The following is a 7,723-nucleotide window of genomic DNA, read 5'->3' as shown; positions in this document are numbered from 1 at the left end:
ACTGATCGAGGTTCACCACATAACCCATATGGCAAGCCTGGCAGGAACGCCCCACAATAATATGAATTTGGGATATAACATGATAAACAATGAGCACCCTTCCTCTGCACAGTGTCTGTTCTCAAACAAGGCAGGCCAAGTTCAGTTCTCTTCTGGGCGTAGAAGGAGGAAGTGATTACCTCATGACCATTCTGGACTTTCTCATGCATAGAAAAGCATGCATCCTGCTGGTCATCTCACAAGTTCTCACACATCTAATGAATCATTTTCTTTTTTCACAGCATAACTGGAAGACTGGAAATGTTTGTCTGCAATATGATTTTGCAACCCCACAGTTTACTTGACAAAACTTTTGACCTCACTTACACTTTCTCAGGGGAGTAGGAAAAGTGTTACTCTACTTTAAACATGAAGAGAAAAAAGTCTTACCAAAACACGTTGGATCTATATGGTGGACATATCAACCGACCACTTATTCTATAGTTTTCCTACCACACAGCATTCATGATTCAGAAATATCTGGTTTCACTGTTATTCTAGATATACAAAAACATTGTATTTCCTGGCCCCTTTATTCTTTTTTCAGCTTTACTGAGGTACAATTGACAAAAAAAGTTGTAAGATATCTAAAGCAAACATCCTGATGATTTGATGTACGGATACATTGTGAAATAATTTCTCCCATCGAGTTAATTAACACACCCATCATCTCACTTTTTTTTTTTTTTGCTATTCTCTTAGCAAATTTCAATTATACAATACAGTGTTGTCAACCATAGTCATCATAATTTACATTAGACCCTCAGGCTTTATCTTATAAATAAAAGTTTGTACTTTCTTTTTTTTTTTTTTTTTTTGCGGTACGCGGGCCTCTCACTGCTGTGGCCTCTCCCGTTGCGGAGCACAGGCTCCGGACGCGCAGGCTCAGCGGCCATGGCTCACAGGCCCAGGCGCTACGCGGCATGTGGGATCTTCCCGGACCGGGGCACAAACCCGTGTCCCCTGCATCGGCAGGCGGACTCTCAACCACTGCGCCACCAGGGAAGCCCCAAAGTTTGTACCGTTTTAGCAACCTCTCCCTATTTCCCCACACCCTTGCCTCTGGCAACTACCATTCTACTCTCATTTCTATAAGTTTGACTTTTTTCTCTTTTTTTTAGATTCCACATATAAGTGACATCATGCAGTATTTGTCTTTCTCTGTCTGGCTTATTTTACTTAGCATAATGCCCTTAAGGTCCATCCATGTTGTTACAAACAGCAGAATTTCCTTCTTTCTTGTAATATATGTAATATATTATGGAATAATATATATATTATTATATATATTATTATATATATTATGTATATATTATATATATTATTATGTATATATTATGGAATAATTTATATATAATATAAATTCAAAAGAAAAATGTTTGCTCACAGCTAGCCTAGAAAGATCTCCATTTGCTTTCTCTGAGTTCTTACTTATCTCTATGAGATATCTACAGTTATCTCTGTAACTTCCCAGCACTCTACTGACATTGCTTTGGCTAAGGTAGCAAAAGACCTAATTAAATCTAAAATACATTTTTAAGTCCTTTCAAGAAATGTATCTGTAAAAGATAGAATCTAGATCAGATAATAGCTAGAAAGAGATGTAAGGTTAAGAGTCGATTTTTAAGGTAAAAGAATTTATTTTTAATTCTTAAGAAAATAATTTTTAAGATAAATAATTGTAAGCATAAATATATTTAAACTAAATTATGCAAATTTAATATATAATACTCAGGATAAAATAATAATTTTTAAGATAAACAGAATTTTAGAGATGAGGGAAGAGGATGCCGAGCAGTCAACGGAAAACAAAAAACAAACAAACAAAAAAACAGTCACAGAGACAATAAATAAAGGATTGATTATGAGGCACTGCTGGAATCTCGTTTTGACTCTCCTGAAGGGAACACAAAGGAGAAGAGCAGTAAATTACAGGAAATATGTTTTACGGGTAGAGCATGGAAAGCATTAAATGTCAAGAAATTCAGGCTTTATTTTGTAGGTGATAAGACAGAAATTTATGTTTTTGAGCTTGGAGTGACCTGCTCAAAGCTGTGTTTTATGGAAATCAATCTGTATCAACTTACGTCTGTGACATATTTTGTTAGATCTATATAGAATACAATAAAGCAAGTTTCACAACCATTTCTTCTAAGTAAATTCAATATTCTATAAAATTTCTCCCATTCTTAGTTTTGTACTTTTCATATTTCCAGTACTCTTGGTAAATTTCTTGAGTGCAGAGAGGTCTAGAAAACATCACTGAGTTTTCTCATATGCCAAAATAGATAAATAAATAAATAAATTCACTGGAAAATGTACATTGCTTCACTAAAGTTTATACTCATAAATTTCTGGTTAATAAGCTTAACTTTTCCATAGCAATTCCCATGGAGACAAACATTAAGATTCTTATATTTTATAATGAGAATTGGAGCTGGAAGAATGAATTTTCTCAACAGAGTCATCTGAGTGATACCATTCTTTAACATCACTGCATATTAAATTTTACTTTCTTATTTGTTTACTTAAAGTCAAATAACTTTACACAGCTTATCACACATTTTTAAAAAACCTGTCTTCTGGTTTCCTCCTCATCTCTGACTTGTGTTTCCCAGAGAAAAGCTGTTCAAGTCACTGTCTTCTGGTATTTACTATCATATTCCTAAATTATAACACATATTGCTGTTTTTGATTCTTTCAATATTAATATGTATTAACTTCACACTATGAAACATGAGGATTTCATTCTCTTATATAACCATTCCTCCATTCACCTAGTGTAGTTATTTTTGGTTAATAACTCAATTTGACATTAATACTGTCATATAATAATCACAGCTGAGCCATGTAGTCATTGATGAAGGAAACATTTCCCTGTACAACTTTTTGCTTCCCTGGCTTCAATCAATGCCTCATATATGTTTTAATTTATTTCTGATGTAACTTCCACTAATTTGTGTAGTGTAGGCAAGCTGGATAAAGGTTCCAATTTCTCTTCTTGGAGTCCATCCTTTTTCAAAATAACATTACAATATATCCACAGAGCCAGTTTGCAGATATCCCATTGAACAGCATCTTTGGGCAAGCCCCAGGGTAGTCTGCCTTTTATTTTATTTTTTTAGTTTGCCTTATTTAATTTGGCTCTTTGTCAAAAAATGAGATGTAATTGCTGCTCTAATCATAGCCACTGGATTATTGGATTATTATTACCAACAACATAATAAGAGTGAGATCATTCAGTAGCCCTCTATTGTTTTGTCTCTCGTCCATACATCAGATCCACTATTATATCAGTAGGGTGAGGGGAAGAGAGCTGGAGCATCCCATAGGCAAGAGAAGATCTGAGAGTTGCAAATCCAAAATGTGTGATATTTCTTTGGTGGAGACTCTTCTATCAATGCAATACCCACAGTGATTTCTTTATCATGGATATTCAAAAGAACACCCACATCAAAGTTGGTCATGTCAGCCTTCCACTTAAAATAATCTTGAACAGCGCCCCCAAAATCTCCTGTGGTCTCTAGTGCAGTAAAGCAATGTTTCCCTTCTACCCTGTTGCCTGTGACTCTAAACTTCAGCGCTTGAGAATCAATTTCTTCTTTTGAATTTAAGGCATTGTTAGTAAACTCTTTTTTAACATCTCTCTCAACTATTTTGTCTCCTTGTGCATTATCCATCTTCCTTTTACTGAACTCTGACTTACCTTTTTACACCTTTTTTTTTCTTGAAACTGGTGTCCATTTTCCATACTTTCAAAGGATTGGAGCGCAGGAGTTTCCCAGACAATTCTTCAAAATCCTTTAGAACTTCCTTTTCTTCCTCCTTTGAATTAGAATCTTTAAACTCCTGAACAACCACAAGTAAGTTATCAACTGATCTCAGACAATGAACCTGAGCCAGACTTTCCATTGAAATGTCAAAATTTATCTTGCCTGGTCTCTGCTGATTTTGCATGATGACCTGAATTTCTTTCTCACTTCATCTGCCCGTTTGTTCAAAACCAGTGGGTACAGTCACTCTAACAGTGACTTGGAGATGCTCGTGCTCACTCTGAGGCCACTTTCTGTCACTTGAATAGATCTCTGGTTTTCATGAAAGTTCACATCCAGGAGTTGGTTAGTGGCTTCTTGAATGTCGTACATGTTGGCAACGCTTCCAAGATCCCTAATACAGTCTTGGCTGCCAGCACAGACCCTTCCAGCCCTGGCATCCTGTAGGCCCAGTGTACCCAAATGCTATGCTTTCTCTTTTCTCTAAAGATGTTGGTTATAGCACTTTAGATTCTGAAAAAAATTTTAAGCAAAATTTTGAAACATATAGCAAAACTGAAAGAATTTTAGAGTAAATGCCAATATACCCATCATCTAGATTCTTGGATTAATATTTTATTACCCTTGCTCTTTCACGTATTTATTCTTACTTTGATATACCATATGTTTTTATGCATCTTAGAGTCAATTGCAGACAACTGTATTCAATGTAAGCATTCTTGCCACAGAGTTCAATATTTAAGTTTTTTTTCCTTTGATGTAAAATTTACATACAATCAAATGCACAAATGTTGCTGAGTTCTAAAATATGCAAATACTTGTAAATATAATGTGAAGCCTATCATGATAGAATATCATTATCATTCCAGAAAGATCCTTTATATCCCTTCCTAATCACCAATCCTAAAACCACTTCAGAAGAACCACTGTTCAATTTTTTTTGCCATCACTGATTGATTTTGACTGTTTTAGAACTTCATAAAAATAAAACAGCATAGTATATACATTTTTTTGCCTGGATCGTAGGTTAGTATACATGTATTTTACTAAAAAATGCTAGATCTTCTGCTAAAATAGCTGTCACATTTTACATTCCCACCAGCAATATGTAAGTTTTCCAGTTGCTGTACATCCTTACCAAAATTTGGTATTGACAGTGTTTCTAATTTTAGTCATTCTGATGTGTGTGTTGTGGTATGTCTATGTAGTCTTAATCTGACAACTAATGACGTTGAGAACATTTTCATGTGCTTGTATCACGTGCGTGTTGATGTGGATGTTCAATTCTTTGCTCATTTTTATTGAGCTGTCTTTCTATTACTGAGTTGGAGTTTTTTATATACCCTGCATCCCAGTCCTTTGTCAGATATGTGTTTTGCAATATATATTTTCTTCAAATCTGTGGCATGCCCATTCAATTTATTAATGCTGCCTTTTGTTAATTGGTTTTTAATCCTGACAAGTCTAACTTTTCAGTTTTTTCTATTATGGTTATTGCTTCAGATTTTAGAACTGTGCTTCCCCACAAATCACAAAGATATCCTGTGTTTCCCTTCAAAAGCTTTATGGTTTTATGCTGACTATTCAGTTCAAAGTCTTTTCTAATTTCTTTGCTAAAGAAAATAGAGGGGCTTTAAATTATGTCAGTGATTTTCCCTGATGTTGCATCATTATTGATTTCTAATTTAATTCTGTTACACTCAGAAAACGTATCTTGTATGCTTTCAGTCTTTTTACATTTATTAAGACTTGTTGCATCTTCCAGTGTATGATCTACCATAGTGAACATATCATGTGTGCTTGAAAAGAGTGTATATTCTGTAGTTGCTGAATGTGGTGTTCTATAAACATCATTTAGGTCAAGGTGGTTGGTAATTTGTTCATATCCATCTATGTCTTCACTGATTTTCTTTAGTCCTATCAACTGCTGAAAAAGTGTTAAAAATTCTTCAACTATGACTGTAGAATCATTTATTGCTCCTTTCAATTCTATCATTATTTTATTAATTTTGAAGCTGTTCTGAGAGAAAAACACTTATGAATATTATGTCTTCCCAACGAACTGACCCTTTTAGCCTTATGAAAAAGCTCTCTTTATTTCCAGTGCTCTTAGTTCCTTCCTGAAGTTTGAATTTTGATGCAGTATTATTTCCCCTTGGCCTGAAGAATTCCCATTAGCATTTCTCAAAGTGCATATCTGCTGATGACCAATTCTCTTTTCCTTATCTGAAGTTGCCTTTATTTAGCCTTCTTCGTTTTAGCTGAATATAGAAATTTGGGTTGTCAGATTTTTTTTCTGGTCTATCAGAACTCTATTTTGTTCCATGACCTTGTTCACCTATTAGAGTGTGTTGTTTTTCTCTGGATGCTTTCAAGATTTTCTCTTTATTTTTAGTATTCAGTAATTTTATTGTGATGAGCCAAAGTTTGGTTTTATTTTAAGTTTTCACATTTGTAGTTCCCTGCTTATTTTAAAGCAGCCTAATGAAGTATAATTGGCATACCCTAATCAGCACATATTTAAGTGTACATTTAGATACACTTTGACGTACATACTCAGGAAACCACCACACAATCAAATTAATGAACATATCTATTACCCTAGAAAGTTTTCTTCTCTTTATAATTTCTCCCACCTTCCATCCCATTCACAAGCTCATTGATCTCCTTTCCAACACTATACATTACTTTGCATTTCCTAGAATTTTATGTAAAAGAATTTATACAATGTGTCCATCTTTTTGTCTAGCTACTTTCAGTCAATGTAACTATTTTGAGATTCATATGTTATCCTTTTCGTTGCTGAGTAGTATTTTATTGTATGGATATACCACACTATGTTTATGCATTCACCTGTTGAAAACATCTAGATTGTTTCCTCTTCAGGGCCCTTACAAAGAAAGGTGCTATAAACATTCATGTACAATCTTTTCATCTTTCTTGGGTAAATACCTAGGAATGGAATGGCTGGGTCATTCATATTAGCCAGATGCAGAAGTCACAGCCATTATTTTTCACATATTTTTTCTCTCAGTCTGTTCTCCTTCAGTTATACATGTATATTAGACATTTCAGTATTGCCTCACGGATCCCTGAGGTGCTCACCCTTTTTTCTCCTCTCTTTTCCTTCCACTTCTTCAGATTAGACAAATTCTACTGCTTTATCTTCAAGGTTACTTATCTTTTCTTCTGCTATCTCCATTTGGCTAAATCTACTCAGTGGATTTTAATTTCAAATATTGTATTTTAAATCCTAAAATTTTCATTTAATTTTATTCTATCTTTTCATTTATTATGAGTATACTTTGCTCATTCAGCATAGTTATAAAAATCCATTTTAAAATCCTGTATACTGTTTCCAACACCTGGGTCATTAATGGGTTGAGTCTCTATTTTCTTTTGAGAATGGGTCATATTTTCCGATTCTTCTTTGCTGAGTAATGTTGTATTGTATCCTCATTATCATGAACTCTACGATTTAGAAAGTCCAGGTTCTGCCTTATTCCTTCAAATAGTGTCAAATTTTGTTTTGTAGGTAGTTAACTTGGTTGATCTCATACTGGACTCTGTGCTGCTTGGCTTCTGTTTCACATGTGCATGCATAAGGGTCAACCAGGTATCTTTTGCAAAGCTTAAACATAGCATTTGGAGATCCCTCTCCCTTGCTCTCACCTTTTTTAGGATTTCCCCTTCCTTCTCCAGAGTCTCTGATAGCTCCAAACTCTGTCCTCTCTTCTGGCCAGAAAGACTACATGTTTTCTTGCTTAGTGTTAGTCACTCAGTGTGGTGACAACTTCAGGCTGCTCTTAGACTAAAAGCCATTTTTAAAGGATGGGAGGTGTCTTCTTCCAAATGTCATCTCCCTTCCAGAATCTACCTACTTTTCTTCATTCGTTAGTGTCTTGAGGTAG

At 34.8% G+C, this 7,723-nt stretch overlaps 1 pseudogene; it reads right to left on the bottom strand.

The window, feature by feature from the left end:
- Positions 1–2,991: 2,991 nt before the first annotated feature.
- On the bottom strand, positions 2,992–4,184 carry LOC132500585 (tRNA (guanine(6)-N2)-methyltransferase THUMP3-like; annotated as a pseudogene).
- Between the last annotated feature and the right edge of the window lie 3,539 nt (positions 4,185–7,723).

The sequence above is a fragment of the Mesoplodon densirostris genome, chromosome 13 (genome assembly GCF_025265405.1).
Source record: "Mesoplodon densirostris isolate mMesDen1 chromosome 13, mMesDen1 primary haplotype, whole genome shotgun sequence".
In the NCBI taxonomy this organism is placed as follows: domain Eukaryota; kingdom Metazoa; phylum Chordata; class Mammalia; order Artiodactyla; family Ziphiidae; genus Mesoplodon; species Mesoplodon densirostris.
Note: the sequence above shows the minus strand (reverse complement) of the source record. Positions and strands in the feature narration are given on the sequence as shown.